General features: G+C 34.2%; 1 long non-coding RNA gene across 2 annotated transcripts in view; it reads left to right on the top strand.

Annotated features, from left to right (window-relative positions):
* LOC108290737 overlaps nucleotides 1-15753 on the top strand; it is a 74010-nt gene extending 58257 nt beyond the window's left edge. The window contains exon 6 of one of the 2 annotated variants that reach the window (XR_005197196.1): nucleotides 9867-15753. This is a non-coding gene — a long non-coding RNA (uncharacterized LOC108290737). Of the gene's footprint in view, nucleotides 1-401; nucleotides 7067-9866 lie in introns of those variants that run through there. The other variant, XR_005197191.1, reaches the window with a different exon arrangement.
* Nucleotides 15754-19828: the final 4075 nt, after the last annotated feature.

Genomic DNA, 19828 nt, shown 5'->3' with positions numbered 1-19828 from the left:
GCCCACATGGTGAAACCCCATCTTCACTCTTCTAAAGCACAAAACACAAAAAATACAAAATACTAAAATACAAAAATTAGCCAGGTATCGTGGTGTGTGCACCTGTAATTCCAGCACTTGGGAGGCTGTGGCAGGGGAATCACTTGAACTCAGGAGACAGAGGTTGCAGTGAGCTGAGATCACGCCATTGCACTCCAGCCTGGTGACAGAGCAAGGCTGTCCAAAAAAAAAAAAATCTTTATCTAGCTCATCCTTTGATCTATTTGATTTTAGATGGATTGGTTTATGGGGATTCTGGATAAGGAGCATACTTAAAACTCTTGGCATTATCCTCCCGAGAGTCAGAATAGTAGTCTACCTGTGTGCTGTGTTCTGTCACAGTTTTAACTGTTTGCTTACAGCGATCTTTAGAATGTCAAGTGGCCTCTCTTCAACCAGAATGACAAGAGCTGAAGAAATGTGTCATCATGAGGATGACATAATCTATGCTGAGACTGGAAACATGCTGAGACTGGAAACCCAAAATGATGGTAACTGAGAGTGGTGCTAAGGCCCTAAGTTTTGGTCATACTGTCACCTACCTGCCCAAAAGGGGGAATTTTTACTACAAAATTACAGGAGTCCATTGTTTTGGACTGAGCTCATACGCTAGGCTCCAACAGACCAGACCAAACTAAAATAGAGTTGCTCATGTTAAATGTGGCATAATCAAACTAATACTTTAAGGTAACACATAAGTCCTAGAACAGACGAGAATTTACTTTCCTCCTGTAAACAGGATACATTGGCACAAGGAGGTGCCCTCTACTGAGTCCTTGTTCCCACCTTGCAAAACCTGCTATTGTACTTTTTCCCGGTAGGTTTTAAGACCAATGGTGATAGTGACATCAGTGACTAAAGTTTTGGTCAATCTCTCAAAGTGAAAAAAAATTACCAAAAGGGGGAAATTGTTAAATGAAGTTTAACCTAAAGCCACCTTCTTGCATAACTAAGGTTCAGCCTAAAGGCTTTCTGTACATCGTGAATTATAACAAGTGGAGGTGTAAGCAGAACATAGCCTACACTTGTGCCAATCACTAAGTTTTGATCAATCAAAATTACCCAACTGTTCCAACTCTTCAAATAAGGCAAATGCCGAGCTGTAACCAACCCAGCTATTTTTGTACCTCACTCTCATTTTCTATAGGTCACTTTTCTTTTCCTGTCCATAAATCTTCCATCATGTGGCTGCACTGGAGTCTCTGAGCCTTCTCTGGCTCAGATGGCTGCCTGATTCATTGATCATTCATTGCTCAATTAAACTCCTTTAAATTTAATTAGGCCAAAGTTTTTCTTTTATCACTATCAATACTACACTCTGGAGATAAAAACAAGATAATATTAAAATCCAGATTTGACAACAATTTTAAGTAGAAACTCCTTTTTAAACAGGACATAGTGTTTAAAGCAGTATGTTCTTTACTCCGGATGTTAAGTAACCTTTTCTCTTAAAAGTGTCGCTTTTGGAGAAATTTAATGTCTGATTTTTTTTTTTCTGAGATTGAGGTACATTAATTCAAAAACTCTTAATCTAGCCTGAAGTAAACAAAATAAATAGCTAGGAACAGATGATGTATGCTGTTTGTTAAACTATATAAACTCATGTGTATCACAATATGATGTTTCACTAACAAATAATGAAACTGTGGATATCATATATATATATATATATATATATATATATATATATATATATACACATACATATACATATTTCAGCAGAAAAAAATAAATTTCCCAAATAGAATAAGCTGCTTGGTTTGGAGCATTGTTGCTATTTATGCTGCAAAATTGCTTCTTCTCAAAATTGTAATTGTGAAATTTCCTAAACGATGTACTATATTATTACCTTTTATAATAGTTTAAAAATAAGGTTCCTCAATGGTACAACTTCTCTGAAACAAATAAATTTGGCCTCTATAATAGTCTTTGGAGAGGTTCTACATTCTATATTGCAAAAATTCAAAGATCAGCTGCTAACATAAATAAATTCTGTAAATCATTCAGAAAACTTTTGCTAGTAAGATTAACAGAAGACTAGAAATACGTATTTCAGGATATGCAAAGATTAGATCAAACTCTCAGTCTCAGGAAAGTGACAGTAAAACTCTGCTCACAGTTAGAAGTTTAAAGACTACTAACCCTGATATGTGAGGTGTCATCCTAGTGAATGAAAAGTTCCAGACTGAAAGGACAAAGCCCAATAAATAACTTAGCACTTCACGTGAAGGGGCATCAGATGTTAGCAAAATTATTGATCTTTACAGAGTTGGGTGGGTAGAGACAAATAGAATACCTCGAGGGAAGTGACTGTGTTGTGTTTTAAGGAAAGAGAAGAATGTGTCATAGATAGAAAAAGGCACGTGTATATATTGCACTGTGCATGAAAGGGAAGCTTGGATGTGCTGTGGGATCATGTGTTTTAATAAGACAAGTTGGGTGAGCTTGTCTGTGAGGATGTCTGTGCACATCAAAGAGGAAGACTGGAAGGCTAGAATTTTAATAAAATAATAATAAAATAAAATCACCAGATCATTAGCTGAGTTTACCTGCTGGCTACAGAGCAGGTAGCTTCTATTTCATTGGAACTGATTTTGGGAAATCAAAGGTTTTCAACTAATACTGTTGTATTTAAATGTGTGCCCCTTATAAGTTTCCTTTATAAACACCCATTCAAATTACAAACAAAAGCTAATTAATGAATATTCTAAGGTATCCAGAATTTAAAAAAATGTATTCTACAACTAATAGAAGGTAAATGGCACAGATGATTAGCCCATCAATCTTGGAACTTACTCCAAATAATGTGTAAATTTGAAACTATTAAAATGCTTGAGTTAGAAGCAGATTGTATTTATACAAATAAAGAAGATTCTGGAAATTCAGTTAAGTTGCCTCAAATATAAATATATATTTTTCAAACTGTAACTATAATAAAATTCTGGTTAATAGGATGAACCGACCTGATGTAGAAGGACAACCCTATTCATCATATGTATATATACACCCCCCCCCACCATGTACATATATGTCAGGTATGATGTAATCCTTTTAAATTCCACAGTTGCCTTTTCAAATAAAAAAGGTTGAACAATTTTCAGAAACTGAAACAAAAAAAGTAGAAGAATATTTGGTGAATGTGAGCCAAAGTAGAAAACATACAAGGCTATAAGAACCAGTAAAATCTCTTAGAGATAGAGGTTTTAATGATCAAACAGAAATAATGAATTATGCCTTGTACAATATTGGAAACAGATACAATCCCTGGATAAGTCAGGGCTCTACTGATTACCTCATCTTGGAAGAGCAACCAGAGCAACTGTGCCTACAGGTGTGGGGAAGCTGTAGAAGGGTAGCTATCTAAGCAGGGCTAGACAAGGAAGAAATGCTATCAAGGAGGTTTCTGAACCTCAAGCTTGACTCATTTTGCTGAAGGGCCTAACTAATACAATGCTAGCCCTACGGTCCTGAAACACTGAACCAAGAAATTGATATAAAGCTGGTTCTGAACAGTTGAAATTCAGAGCGCTCTCACAAAAGCAGCTTGAAATATAGCCTAGATTTGGGGAATGCTTATAGAAAATAATTCTCACTGAAAATGAATTTACAATCAGAAGTTATAAAATACATAAGATTAAAACTAGAGAACTGACATGCCATGAGCATGAAACAGAGAAAAATATGAAATAATTTCTTGAAAAATTCAATGAGATTTAAAATAATCCTGGCAATCTGGTACGCTCAGTGTCTGGATAAACTATTCCTGGACAGAACATCTAACAATCTGGATAGTGTATTTAATGTGTCTTTTTAAATGTATAATTGAACTGATAGGAAGTAAGACACAAACTTCAGAGGTCAAGAAATGATGACAAATATAACCTGAAAAGTTGAGAAAGGACTGAAACTGACATTCACCCTGACTCATCTGCTCATCCATGGTAATGTGGAGTTTTGTTTTCATATTAAATAACTAAATCACATTATTTAAGTACAAGAAGACTGACTTTTTGATGTCACAATAAATACTATATAATAAAAGAAAAGACAAACCTCTTAATTTTACCTTGGTGAAGAAGCAGCAGAGTTTGAACCTGTTGAGGGAGATTTTACAGATTTGAGGTTCAGTTCTGCCACTTAAAAATAGTCAAAGCATAACACACATTTAGTGTATGGTTTAAGTGAATGCTTACATATCTATACCTACTACTCACATTAATAGTATTTTAGAGCACACCAAGATGGCTGTTACATATATACCCACTATTCAATAACCAACCAGGAAAACTGTTATCATGACTTGTATCATCCTATATTTGCATTTCCTGTTATTTCACTTTGTAAAAATGAAATCTTTTGTATCTGACTTCAGTTAACACAATGTCTGTGAGATGCACACACATTAGGTATAGCAGTACTTTACTCTTTTTGCTGTAAAATATTTCACTATATGATTATACCACAATTTGTTTATAATATCTGCTCTTTAAGTGTATTTGGGTTGCTGCCACTTTTTGACAATTAAAAACAGGGCTGCTGTGAAAATTCTTGCACATGTAGCTCAGTGAATGCGTTTACACATTCTATTAGTTATATGCCTAAGAATTAAATGGACATGTCATAGGGTATAATATATTAAGCTTTAGCAGACACTGATAAATAGTATTTCAAAATCATTTCTTCTCATAAGCAGTGTATGGAGTTCCAGTTTCTCCACACCTTGGCCAATATTTGATAATGTAAGGCTCTTTAATTTTGCCACCCTAGTGGGTATGAAGTACATTGTGCATTGTGGTTTTAAGTTTTCCTAATGAAGGATACAGTATAACACATTTCAAATGCTTATTGACCATTTGTGTATTCTCTTTTGGGAACAACCTTATTAAAATGTTTTAAGTGGTTTTTCTTTTTTCCTCCTTAGTGTCTGAAATTTACTGATTGCATTGTAGAAGGAAATTACATATTTTGGATACAAATTTTTTTGGTTACATGTATAAACATTTCTTCCACTCATGAATGGCATTTTTACATTCCTCATGGAATCTTTTGATAAACAGAAGTATTTTATTCTAATGAAGTTATACTTATTAATATTTTCTTTATAGTTAGGGCTTTCTTTGCCTATTTAAGAAAAAGTTTATGGTGTAGCAAGATAAGCTGAATAAGCTACAAAACTATGATGCTTTATTTTTTTAAACCCATCAGAGAACTTATGATGAATAGAAATCTAGGTGAATTATATTTCAATGAGGCAGGAGCCTGTCCTTGGAGAGAAGAACCCACAATTGCTTTTGTTTTTCCACATACAGTGAAAAGAGAGTGAACCTGTCATAGAATAGCATAAGAAAAACCCAGAATAACTTTTAAAGAATTGTAATGGCTGTGTATGCTCTGGTGTAACTACCAGTTTTTCAAGGAATCTCAGTATCTGCCTTTCCTCCAGTTGTTTCACACAAAGCCTTCGCTGAGTGCATTTTAGTAATGCATTTTATAATGTGGAAAGAACAATGTGACTGACAGAGTACTCCTCAGAAGCATGGGACCTTCAGTTACTCAGCCGTCTAAAAACAGAACATAGGAAATGAAAAAGTATTCTCTCAGGTACACAAGGTTAGTTGGTACATGGAAGTAGTGACCTCAAGATTGGAGGCAGGGCAAGAGGGTTGGAGAAAATCCTCTAGGTGACAGAGCCTTCACTGAACATGTTGTCACCACACTGCTGCTGAAGGACAGGGGCAGGTAAAAGGGTTCTGAAAGATTCCCTGGAGGTACAGAAGAGTTTCACCAAATGCATACAAATGCATGGAGGCTGGTAGGAGGGTAGGGCAGTGGAGAGAAAGTTCCACATTGCACAGCAGATCTTTATTTAGTTCAAAGTAGCGGCTCTCTGTGGGCTAGGATTAATGCAGTAGGGTGGAGAAAGACCCCTCAAAGGTGAAAAGCCAAGGGCAGGGCTGAAAAGAAAAGAGAACTTCATAGTCATTTGGAAGTCTGGATATCAGACTATAAGGCAGAAGTAGATCTCCCACAGTTCAGAAATTTACTTACTGAACTGTAAAACAAAGAGATTTCTAGAGTGTGACCAAGACTCAGATCCCAAGCCATTCTGAAATAAATATTCTTATCTCAAAAGTCAAAAATTTTAAACAAGTGGTAAAATGAGAGTCCTGTCAGACATGCATGTAACTAAATCTGCAACAGAGCCTGAAACCAACTTAACCATAAATTATATTGATTCTTTCCACCACCCTCATAGCAGCCTGATAGCTGAATAAATATTTCCTTTTTGGGTGCAAATGTTATTTATTTTAATACTTATATTTCTTAAACATGTAATGTTAATATGTGGTAAAAAATATAAGATATGTAGTGAAGCAAGAGCTTATGAACCATAAGCAATAGGGGTAAAACAGTCAATCGTAGCTGACCCATATTTGTCTCATTTATTAGAATTAGAAAACCTAGACTTTAAAATAACTATCGTTAATATGTTAAATTGATCTAGTAGAAAGGTAGACAAAATGCATGAACAAATTGGGAATTTTAACAGAAAAACATAAAGTAAGAAAATAATCAAAATAACATAACAGAAAAAGAGTATTAACAATGAAAAACATATTTTATGGACTTAACAATGAATCAAACACAGTGAGGGAACGTGAACACAGGTCAAAATAAGTTACCAAAACTAAAGCTTAAAGAGAAAATATCTATATCTATATCTATATCATCTATCATCCATCTGTCTACATAATCAAATGTTCTAGGTAGATAACAATATGAGTTAGTATCAAATATTCTAACATATTTGTAACTAAATTTCTAGAAATAGGTAAAGAAAAGGAGGAGTGGGAAGAAATTTTTGAAGAGATAGTGGCTGGAAATTTTTCAGAATTAATGAAAGATGGAAATCCACAAGTGTAAGGAGCTTAGTAAACTGCAAGCAAGGTTAAACACATAAACATGCACGCACACACACACACCCCTAAACGCCTCATAATAACCAAACATCTGCAAACTAAAGATATTCTTAGGTAAACCTACCTAGCTAGCTTGTGTACTCATGTGGTCTTAAAACTAAACTTTGACCTGGATGGCCCTGTTGAGGAGGGTATCGACCAGGGAGATTACCCTCTAATGGTTGTTTGCTTTGGGCATGGGAATCTGTCTTTTAATCTTCAACCTCTAGTGGTTTGACTCAGGCCTTTGTCAATTAAACTTTACTAAATAAATGCCAGTCTCACTGGCTGGTGGTGGCCTATAGTCACAACTGTTTACAACACTCTCCAGGGTGCCTGTAAGCCATGCTGACACACTCAGTCAAACTGGTAAAGCATAATATCTGTGTGTCAATGTATTTTATTTATCCGTTGCTGAGTCAAGGTCTACAAGACAGACACCCATAGATGGTGACCCCATCAGTGGTGCCCAACATGGGGTGATCCCAACAATAAAATATGGCTGACAATGAAGGCTGGAAGATAGGTAGCATTTTTAAAGTCACCTTAAAGTCACTCAAAAAAAAAAATGAAAAATCAACTCAGAATTCTTTACTAAATCAAGTATCCTGTTAAAATGAAGGTAAACTAAAAATATTTTCAAAAGCAAAGGCTGAAAAATTTGAGCAATAGCATTGAACTTTAAAATATATTATAAAAATGATTTTTTAAGCTTAAGTAAAAATATTTATTTCCTTTAAGACCATTGACTGTTTAAAGCAAATATAATAAATGTGTATTGTGGAATTAAATTTATGACAAGAGCAAAATGTTAGTGATGAAATAAATAAAATTACTTATTTGTGAATATTATTATATTATAATATGATATAATATAATATTTAATGTTATTCTGTGATGTATTATTCTAATGATATTCCTGTGCAGTTTTGATGTTAAGCTTGTGAGATTCTGATAAAAACATTGGGACGGTAAGACTTCTTTTTCTTTTATTGGGAACAGTTTGTATGATTGAAATATTTTTTTCTTCCTTAAATATTTGGAAAAATGTATTGGTGAGTTTAACTCTGCCAGGAGATTTAATTGTGTCAAAGATTTTAGTTAACAGATTCAATTTATTTAATAGGTATCAAACTTCAATTTATTTCTTCATTTGTCAGCTTTAGTAAGCTATGGCTTTTATTGTTTTTGAGAAATTATCAAATTTATTTTTCTAAAATTATTCATCACATTTTATATTATCTTTATGATGCTGTCAAATCTGCAGTATTGCCCTATATTCTATTGTCTTTTGATTTTTTTTTGTGTGTATCTTGTGTTTTATTTCCATTTACTTTTTCATAATTTTGGATCTTATATTTCTGTTTTTATATTTGTTTCTTCTCCCTACTATATTTCTTAGATTTTATTTGCTGTTCTTTTACCTGTTTCTTGAAGTGGAAGCTTTAATGAATAATAAAATTTATATAGCTTGCCCTATCTTCTCTATGTAAGAACACCTACGTTTTGTGTGTTTCTTATTGGAATCATTTGCTCTTTGAACGTAATGCAATTGGGATATGCTGTCTTATGGCTAATTTAAAAAATTTAATGGTGATATTAAAAAATTATGCAAGTATATTTTAAACATAGTTTTTATCTTAAAATATATAAACATAAACGGAATTATTAGCTGTACTGTGTTGAATAGTATCTCCTCATAACTCAGGTAGACCTGAAACCTGTGACTGTGACCTTAGTTGTAAATAAGATCTTTGTAGATGTCATCTTATTAAGATAAGGTCATATGGAGTTATCTAATGATGAATACCCTTATAAGAAGATGGAAATTCAGATCCACACAAAGAGAGGAGAAAGCCATGAAAAGATGGAGGCAGAGAATGAAGCGATGTGTTTACCAGCCAAGGAACACAAAAGACTGTGTAAACACCAGAAGCTACAAGAGAGATATGGAGCAGATATTTCCTCAGAGCTTCCAAAAGGGAATCAATCCTGTCAGTTCGATACCTTAATTTCACACTTTGAAACTCTGAAACTGTGAGAGCACACTTTTATTGTTTTAAGCTACCCAGTTTGTGGCAACTCTCAGAAACTAAAAAACTAGATAATCTCTTAATATGGAAGGAATGAATCTTTTGTTCAATTTGGGTTCACTGACTAGAATTTCAGAGTCTTTTTTTTTTATCTGTTTTTTTTTCTTAAATTGCAGTTTCCAGTTTCAATTTTTAAAGGGAATAAAGGCGTAACATTTGTGAAGCAATCTGAATGCAGGATTTATGAAATATTTACAGTTAATACACCTAATCCTTTATTGTTCTCTTGTTTACAACTATTTTTAAAGCAATTTTAAATGACATATTTACATTTATCTAATGTTAAATATTTCAACATCATTTTTATAAAAACAACCATCTTTGTTTTGCATTAATATTTTTTTGATCTTCACAATAGTTACTCAAGCAAATTAGGGCTTGAAGTAAATACAACTGAGTGTTGGTAAACATGCTATAGAGAGAGCTGGGTGGTTGCCAGCATCTCCCTGCTGTGAGCAACCCTCATTGCAACTCACAGCAGAATGGGGAGGAATTATGAACCCAGAAACTGGTTGTTGGGAAAAGATAAATCTATTTTGGTTTACTTGGACTTTATCATTTTACTTTATGGTTCTTTCTTTTTTTCAACAATCAATCTTTTAGTGCACTGCCTGTGGGAGTGTTAGGGTAGAAAGAAAGAAGGGAGGTAAGTGAAAGTAGGACAGAGAAGGAAAAACATGCCGATAGGTGCTCTCCTGCGCCATTTATTAATGTCAAACTTTAAATTCCAGCCTATCTCTCTCAAGCCATTTATCTTCTGACCTACTTCCCTCAGTTGCTGGGTGATATCAAGCAAGAAACACAAGCAACATTTTATCGATATAACAGAAACAAAAGAGGAAGGATGGTAAATTGCTTCCATGAGATCACAAACTCCAAATATGTACCAGATAAGTTGGGAATATTCTGCATTATACCTATTTTTTTTTCTATAATGTAGTTTTTATGAGGTAAAAGTTTCCTAAGATCAGTGAATATGTCTTTTGTTAAACAAGTTAATAAATAATAGCTAAAATACATTTAGAGATTAATATATGCTGGCAAATTATTATTATTATTATTTAACTGACTAATGTTTGATGTAAATAACAGGCATCCCAGCTAATATGCTATGGCTGTGTCCCCACCCAAATCTCATCTTGAATTGTAATCCCCATAATCCCCATGTGTTGTGGGAGGGACTTAGTGGGAGGTAATTGAATCATGGCGGTTGTTTTCTCTAGGCTAGTCTCCTGACAGTAAGTTCTCAGGAGATCTGATGGGCTTATAACGGTCTTACCCCTTTGTTCGGCTTTCATTCATCCCCTTCCTGCTGCCCTATGAAGAAAGACATGCTTGCTTCTCCTTTTGCCATGATTATAAGTTTGTGAGGCCTCCCAGTCATGCTGAACTGTGAATCAATTGCACCTCTTTCCTTTCTAAAATACCCAGTCTCGGGTATGTCCTTACAGCAGCATAAGAACAGACGAACACACCAGTTTTACAGATAATTGAAAGGTGTTAGTCATTTACCTGTTCTCACTCAGTTTAAGATATTGAGCTATAATATAAATCAACAATGTGTGCATATGACCCATATGACCATTATTCTATATGTCTTCTCATGCAGATCCAAATGGTGCTGAGCACAAGGCAATGCTCATTGAATATTAATTAACATATGTAGTGGATTAAATAGTAGCCTTCCAAAAGATATGTTTCTGTCTTAATCCTCAGAACCTGTGAATGTTATCTTATATCAAAAACAAACAAACAAGCAAAAGTTAATTAAATAGAGGAGTTTGAAATGAGGAGATTATCTTAGATTATTTGTGTGGGTCCTAAATCCAATGACAAGTATTCTCTTAAAAGACACATAGAGGAGAAGAAAGACAGAAGAGGAGGAGGCAGTGTGACCACAGAGGCTCAGACTGAAATGATGTGGCACAAGTCAAGGAATACCCACAGTGACAGTAGCTGGAAGAGGCAAAGAATGGATTCTCTCCTAGAGCCTCCAAGGAAAGTGTGGTCCTGAAGCTATCTGGTCTCCATAACTGTAAGAAAATAAATTTCTGTTTTTCTAAGCCACCCAGCTAGACTTAAAATTTACATAATGTAGGAGATTAAGAGTATAAAAAAATGAATGGAAGAAGTAGATTGAGAAGTAGGAGAGAAATCTATAACCATAATAATTAGAATATTTCATAAAAATTTCAGACCTCTGGTTTCTAATTAATAAATTTATCTTTCTACCTTTGAGATAGTCACTGATAAATTTACAGATATTTAAAAAATCTTGTTCTTTTTTAGATCAATAATTTCCTGAAAGACATATACAAAATATTCTAAATAAAAGTGAATTAATAATAATCACCTGGGTGAAATCTTACATAAGAATGCTATTCCTTGAGCAACTTTGCTTTTTAACAGTGAGTTAAAAGATTTAAAGTCTGTATTGTTCCTCTGAGTTATTTTGTTTGGATTTTTATCTTGAAGTTTTGGAGTAAAAGAGAAGTGTCTAATGGGAGAAAACAGTAAATCCCCTTCATCTGACAGGCAAACCCAAAACAAATGTTATTTTTAAAAGCAAAATTTATTTCTGCATCCTATTGGTAAAGCAGATAAGAAATTAGAATTAACACAAATCTTTTTGGAAGGCATAAGCACATTTTTGCGTAAATTTTAGCTTTTCAAAACTGATGAGAGTAGGAAATGAGAACACACTTGTCTGAAGCATGCTTTCAAAATATAAATCAACACATTATAGTACTGCTTAAAAGCCCACAACATCGTCGAATTATTTTTTAAAATAAAATATATTGCTTATGCTTGCTTAAAGTAGCCTACATGATCAAATTCTTGAATGACTCATTTTTATTTGTTCACTTGTTTTTGTGATAAATTTTACATACTGTGAAGTACAGTGTATAAATTTGTAAAGCTGACAAATGAAACCAACAATATAAAGAATATATAAAAGATGTTTATAATTACAGAAAATTCCTTTGCTCCTGTATCCCTTCTAATACCAATGCCCACAGTACAATGCTGTTCTTGTTCTAATCATAATAAGTTAGAGTTTCCTCTTGTTGATATTCATGTAAAGGAATCCTACAGTTGTTTTTTGGGTTTGGCTTCCTCTGTTATGTATGATACTTTTGAGATTCATCTATGCTGTTCCACATGATATTAGTTTATTTTAAAAATCATATTTAATTGTAAGAATGTACCACATGCACTTAGTCATTATCATGTTGAGGATGACTGGTTGTTTCAGTGTTTAGGTATACAATTTAGTTACAAAAATTTTGAGTATTTGGCTCTTAATGACATGGATGTCTTGAACATGTCTTTTGGTGTATGCACATCTTCCTTTCTCTAGACTAAAAACCTAGAAATGGAATTGCCAGCTCATGGGGCAGCTGCATGTTTAATTATTAAAGGAACTACACACTCTCTTGCTAAATGGTAAAACCGATTAATATTCCTAGCAAAGTATGAAAATTCCAGCATCTCCAAACTCTAAACAGTTCTTGGTGTTTTAGTCCTTTTAGTTTTATTATTCCAGTGTTTCTGACTTGTAGTTTTAATTTGGATATCTCCAAATGCTAATATTGAGGAGTTTTTAAATGTCTATTGGTCATGCATAGATCTTGTTTTGTAAACTGTTTTTCTTCTCTTCCTCAGTCAATTTTAATTGAGCAATTATTCTTTGTATTATTGATTTGTTATATGACATATTTGGAATACTAAGTCCTTAGAAAGATATATGTACAAAACATTGTTTTTTCTAAGCCAGCCTTTTCATTCTTAAATATTGTCTTTTGATGAGCTAAAGTTTTAATTTGATGAAATACAGATAATCAGCTACTTTTAACAGTACATTTTGTGTTTTCACTCAGGTATACTTGACTATTGCAAGGCCTTACAAATATTCTTCTATTTGTTTTCTAGGACATTTATAGTTTTAGCTTTACTTTTTATGTGTATTACTCATTGTAAAATAACTATGGTGTGCGATGGGAGGTAGAGGTTGAAGTTTACTTTTACTTTTTTTCCATAAATTTGTTCTGTTGTTTCAGAACATCTATTTAAAATACACTTTATTTTCCTCCATTGAATTTATTTGGCACTTTACCAGGGGTTGAAGTTTACTTTTACTTTTTTCCCATCAATTTGTTCTGTTGTTTCAGATCACCTATTTAAAATATATTTTATTTTCTTCTGTTGAATTTATTAGGCACTTTATTTGTAAAACAATGAACTGTGTACATGTGGGTGTTACTTCTGGTCTTTTTATTCAGAGTCATTAATAATTTTTTAAATTTTATTCCAGTACCATAGTGTCCTGATTAGTATAACTTTTTAATAAGTATTGACATCTGATAATGCCAATCTTAGAAACTTGCTCTCTTTTTCTAAAGATTAGTCTGCTTATTCTAGGTCCTTTGCACTTTCCTTATGTATGTTAGAATCAGATAGCAAAATTCCACCAACAAAAATGCCTGTTGAGAATTAAATTAAACCTGCATTGGCTTTAAAGCTCAATTTAGTTAGAATTGGTGATATATTTTTGTAATTTTAGCTGTAAAAGTCTTGCATATCTTTTGTTAAATTTACTTTCTTCAGCTAATAAGGGCAGTTTGTGTTGGGAGACTAGTGCAATAAAGTAGTTAGGGACAAAATGGAAGGAATTATCAGTAAGTAAATTTTTAAATTAACATTTATCACTCTTAATTATGTAAAGGTCATGTGAATCCCAATAAAGAAACAAAGTTATAAACATGCATTATCTTCAGAACTTATAACCAGCTTAACATATTTAGTTCTACGTAAACAATTTTCCCATTAGGTAAACTTGTGTAATAAAACAATGCTTTTATGTTAACTCTCAGAAATAACTGAGAGAATATTTTCTATTCAATTTATTTTTTATGAATCATAAAGTTACTTTAATTGAACAACTATACCCTAAAATGCCATGGTTTGGATCAAGCAAGGGTTTCCTTTTTGAATTCCAGCCTGTCTGTTGTCATCTGAATTTAAATCCTCTCACTTGCAGTAATACACGGAAAAGTTGTATTTTTAAATTGCATATTGCAAGATTAGATGCAGAATTTCAGAACACTAAGAATCAATCAAGCTTCATTATAGATGCTCCTATGTAAACTGCCTTCATCAATTAGACCAATAAACAATTTACCTATAAGTCTTAGTCCATTCTGTACTGCTACAACAGAATACTACAGACTGGGAAATTCATAAACAATAATTTATTTGGCCCAACAGTAGTGGAGGCTAGGAAGTCCAAAATTGAGGAAGGCGCCTTGTGAGGTCCTTCTTGCTGTGTCAAAACATGGTAGAAGATATCACATGATCATGTACCCCAAAACCTAAAATGAAATAAAAAATGTGTAGGGCAAAAAATAATAAAATAAAATAAAATATTGTAAAAAAAAGAAATGAATAAAAATATACCTCTCTTGTGTTTCAAAAAAAAAAAAAAAAGATATCACATGACAAGAAAATAAGAGAAGGCTGAACTGACTGTCATAACAAACCCAGTCTGAATATAAAACCACTCCTTTAATAAGGACATTAATCCACTCATTATGCAGAGTCATTACAACCTCATCACCTATTAAAGGTTCCACCTCTCAGCATTGCTGCATTTGGGGTTAAGTTACCAACACATGATCTTTGAGACACATTCAAATCATCCACCATATAAATTTTTACTGCTTAATTTATTCATAATTCTCTCTAACTAAAGGTGTTCCTCAGCATTTGAAAATTCGAAATGCACTATAAGCATAAATTTTCAATTGCTACAGAACAGCAGTATTATCATCCACTTTAATCTGCATCTGAACATTTATAGATGATGATACAGTTAGAGAAAATGATAGGAGCTTCATTCAAGTGATGATCTTTTTAAAGTCTCTTGAAAGCTTTGGAATGCTTTAAGAAGCTTTGGAAATTCAGCCAATGATAGAAATTGCCTTTATATCCTTTATGTTTCTTCTGAGTTAACAGTAGGAGTTCCCTGTCAGACTCATCTCACGCAAATGGTGCCATATATAATCTCAACAATTTTTTCAAAAAGCATGTGTGACTTACTTACTTTGTGTCAGGCTACAAATGCCACTTGCCCTCTAGTTGCCTAGAAATTAGTAAGAACATACATAAAACAACTTAGCAAACCACAAATTAAACAAAAGGATTGTAGTGACATGAGGAAAATAAAGTTCTAAGATTGAGTTTCTGACAGAACAGCAATTCTTTAGATGCTTATCCCAAGTATGTCTGAGATGAGAACTGAGTAACAGGAAGGAGCTGACATATTTAGGTCTGAGTAACTGGAATTTTGGCAGAAGGGATAGCTGTTACAAAGGTTCTGAGCTTGAAACACACATGATGTATTGTTTTTCAGGTACAGAAAGGAGGTTAATGAGGACGAAGCATAGTACCAGTGGGGAATAGTTTTACCATATGGCATGGCAGAGATAGGCCAGGAACATAATCATGTTAGATGTACTGTCTCAGTTAATACTCATTTAGAGTATATTCTAAGTTTTTTAGAAAACCCTGGAAGGCTTTAAATCAAAGCCCTTTTAAATAAAGAGCTAGGTGTTGGTTGACAAAGATTAGTGAGTTTGAGAAATCCTGAAATTTAAACATAATAATTTTATTTTTTTATTTGATTTGGTTGAGGCAGAGTCTTACTCTGTCACCCAGGCTGGAGTGCAGTGGCGCGATCTCCGCTCACTGCAACCTCTGCCTCCTGGGTTCAAGCAATTCTCTTGCCTCAGCCTCTTGAGTAGCTGGATTACAGGTGCAGGCCACCATGCACGGCTAATTTATGTGTGTATTTATTTATTTTTTTTGGTAGAGTCAGGGTTTCACCATGTTGGTCAGGCTGATCTGGAACTCCTGACCTCAGGATCCACCCTCCTTGGCCTCCCAAAGTGCTGGGTTTAGGGGTGTGAGCCACCATGTCTGGCCAACATAATTATTTAAGTCAGAATAGGCAAGATGATGGTACAGCAAACAAAACTATCCTCTAATATCTCAGGCCAAATGAATTTATTGTCTTTGCTTTGGACCTGGGTATGTTGATTCACCTCTAACTGGGCAATGCTTGTACTCATGCAAAATAAAAAAAGAAATTGGTGAATTATGTGCTGGCTCCTGGAGTTTCTGCTCAGAAGTGATACATGTCATTTCCACTCACTTTTTTTTCATAAAAGGAAATTCCATAACCAATCTGGGGGTTTATGCAACATAGAAGTGATAGTCTTTCACCAAGGCAGGACAAAATGTATTTTTAAACAATGTAGTGTACGAAATAATAAATCATGTCACCAATGTGCTTCAATAACTAATCATATTGCAATTCTCAAGCTAATACGCTTTATATTATCATATATTGAAAACAACATATTTTAGTAGCTTTACTGAAGTTAGATTTCTACAACTAATACACACAAATACACAAACAGAAACATTATAGACAATATCATAATTCTAAAAAATCTGCCACACAAAAATACTAATATTAAAGAAATTTAAGAAATGACATGGACTTATCTACTTTATACTCTCCACAGGAATCTTGGTTGCGATAATTAAAGATGAGATTTGAGAAAATGGGAAATAAAAATAAAAATAATGTTAATATAGAATGAAAACAAAGTGAGAAAGAAAATATTACAGAGAAATATAGATGTATTCAACATCTATTATTTGTTTTCCAGTGTGATATAGCTGTTCATCTGGGGCTAGGCACATGGCAACCCAGAATGGTAAATGTATTTCTCAGAACTTTTTGTGAGGAAAAGTGGATGTATGACAGAATTTTGGTCAATGAGAAGTAAGTGGCAGTGTCTCACAGCGGCTTCTGTAAGCCTTTCTTAAAAAAACAACCAAGCAACCAAACAAACAAACAAGAAAAAGAAACGAACAAACCAAAAAAACCACAAAACTATTCCATTTACAGTTTTTAATTTTTATTTTTTATTCCTTGATTCTACTACCTTCTACCTTCCATAGAGGTGCTTCCCTGAACCCTGAAGGTAAGAGACACAAATTAGGAATGGTGGGGCAGTGAGCTAGGGATAGCCTGGTCCTTGCACATAAAAATTTTGGAGGATTTTCTTCTGAACTCATGCTTATTTGAGAGCAAAATAAACAACTATCTTTTATTTCGGAACTTCGTTGCTCTCTTCAGAAAGAAAGCAAAGAAACAACTTGATGTCAGCAATATATATTACTGCTTCATGGAGAAAAAAATGGTGTCAAAAACTTTGGTCTCATTTGGTCTCAATCCTCAACTGTTTTCCTTACTCAAGGATGAAAGGTACAGACTATGAGGTTAGAGGTTCTTTTAGTTTTAACTGCTGAGGTGAACCTCGATTTAAGACAGTTTTTTTTTTTTTTAATAGTAGGTTCTGGGGTACATGTGCAGGTCATGCAGGGTTGTTGCATAGGTGCATACATAACCAGGTGGTTTGCTGCCTCTATTACCCCTTTGACTATATCCGGCATTTCTCCCCATGTTATCCCTCCCCACCTCCCACTGTCCCTCCCCTAGCCCTCCTTAACTGCCCCCAGTGTGTGATGCTTCTCTCCCTGAGTCCATGTGTTCTCATTGTTCAACACCCACTTATGAATGAAAACATGCGGTGTTTGGTTTTCTGTTCTTCTGTCAGTTTGCTGAGAATGATGGTTTCCAGATTCATCCAAGTCCTTACAAAGGACACAAACTCATCATTTTTTATGGATGTGTAGTATTCCATGGTGTATATGTGCCACATTTTCTTTTTCCAGTCTATCATTGATGGGCATTTGGGTTGGTTCCAGGTCTTTGCTATTGTACACAGGGCTGCAGTGAACATATGTGTGCTTGTGTCTTTATAGTAGAACAATTTATAGTTCTTTGGGTATATACCCAGTAATGGATTTCTGGGTCAAATGGAATTTCTGTTTCTAGATCCTTGAGATATCACCACACTGCCTTCCACAGTGGTTGAAGTAATTTAAACACCCACCAACTGTGTAACAGTGTTCCTATTTCTCCACATCCTCTCCAGCAACTGTTGTCTACAGATTTATTAATAATTGCCATTCTAACTGGCGTGAGATGGTATCTCAATGTGGTTTTGATTTGCATTTCTGTAATGACCAGTGATGAGCATTTTTTTCATACATTTGTTGGCCTCATATATGTCTTCTTTTGAAAAGTGTCTGTTCATATTCTTGGCCCACTTTTGAATGGGGTTGTGTGTTTTTTTCTTGTATATCTGTTTTAGTTCTTTGTAGATTGTGGATATTAGCCCTTTGTCAGATGGGTAGACTGCAAAATTTTTTTCCTATTCTGTTCGTTGCTAGTTCACTCTAATGATGGTTTCTTTTGCTGTACAGAAGCTCTGAATTTTAATTAGATCCCATTTTTATCTTGGTTTTTCTTGCCATTGCTTTTGGTGTTTTAGTCATGAAGTCCTTGCCTATGCCTATGTCCTGGATGGTTTTTCGTATGTTTTCTTCTAGTGTTTTTATCGTATTAGGTTTTTTGTTTAAATCTTTAATCCATCTGAAGTTAATTTTAGTGTAAGGTGACAGGAAGGGGTCCAGTTTCTGCTTTCTGCACATTGCTAGCCAGTTTTCCCAACACCATTTATTAAACAGGGAATCCTTTCCCCATTGCTTGTTTTTGTCAGGTTTGTCAAAGATCAGATGGTTGTAGATGTATGGGGTTGCTTCTAAGGCCTCTGTTCTGTTCCATTGGTCTATGTCTCTGTTTTGGTTCCAGTACTGTGCTGTTTTGATTACTGTAACCTTGTATTATAGTTTGAAGTCCGGCAGCATGATGCCTCTGGCTTTGTTTTTTTGCTTAGGATTGTCTTGGCTATGCAGGTTCTCTTGTGATTCCACATGAAGTTTAATGTGTTTTTTTCCAGTTCTGTGAAGAAGGTCATTGGTAGCTTGTTTGGGATAGCATTGAATCTGTAAATTACTTTGGGCAGTATGGCCATTTTCATGATAATTGATTATTCCTAACTATGAGCATGGAATGTTTTTCCATTTGTTTGTGTCCTTTCTTATTTCATTGAGCAGTGTTTTGTAGTTCTTTTTGAAGAGGTCCTGTACATCCTTTGTTTGTTGTATTCCTAGGTATTTTATTCTCTTTGTAGCAATTGTCAATGGCAGTTTTGCTCTTGATTTGGCTCTCTTTAAGCCTGTTATTGGTGTATAGGAATGCTTGTGATTTCTGCACATTGATTTTGTATCCTGAGACTTTGCTGAAGTTGCTTATTAGTTTGAGAAAATTTGGGGCTGAGACAATGGGGTCTTCTAAATATACAATCATGTCATCTGCAAATAGAGACAGTTTGACTTCCTCATTTTCTAATTGAATACTCTTTTTTTTTTTTTCTTGCCTGATTGCTCTGGCTAGAACTTCCAATACTATGTTGAATAGGAGTGGTAAGAGAGGGCATCCTTCTCTAGTGCCTGATTTCAAAGGGAATTCTTCCAGTTTTTGCCTGTTCAGTATGAAATTGGCTGTAGGTTTGTCATAAATAGATTTTATATTTTATGATAAGTTCCATCGATACCTAGTTTATTGAGAGTTTTGAGCATGAAGGGCTGTTGAATTTTGTCAAAGGCCTTCTCTGCATCTATTGAAATAATCATGTGACTTTTGTCTTTGGTTATCTTTATGTGATGGATTATGGACTTGACAGTTTTATCTTGACA

This window comes from Cebus imitator, unplaced genomic scaffold (assembly GCF_001604975.1).
Source record: "Cebus imitator isolate Cc_AM_T3 unplaced genomic scaffold, Cebus_imitator-1.0 Scaffold17, whole genome shotgun sequence".
NCBI lineage: Eukaryota > Metazoa > Chordata > Mammalia > Primates > Cebidae > Cebus > Cebus imitator.
Note: the sequence above shows the minus strand (reverse complement) of the source record. Positions and strands in the feature narration are given on the sequence as shown.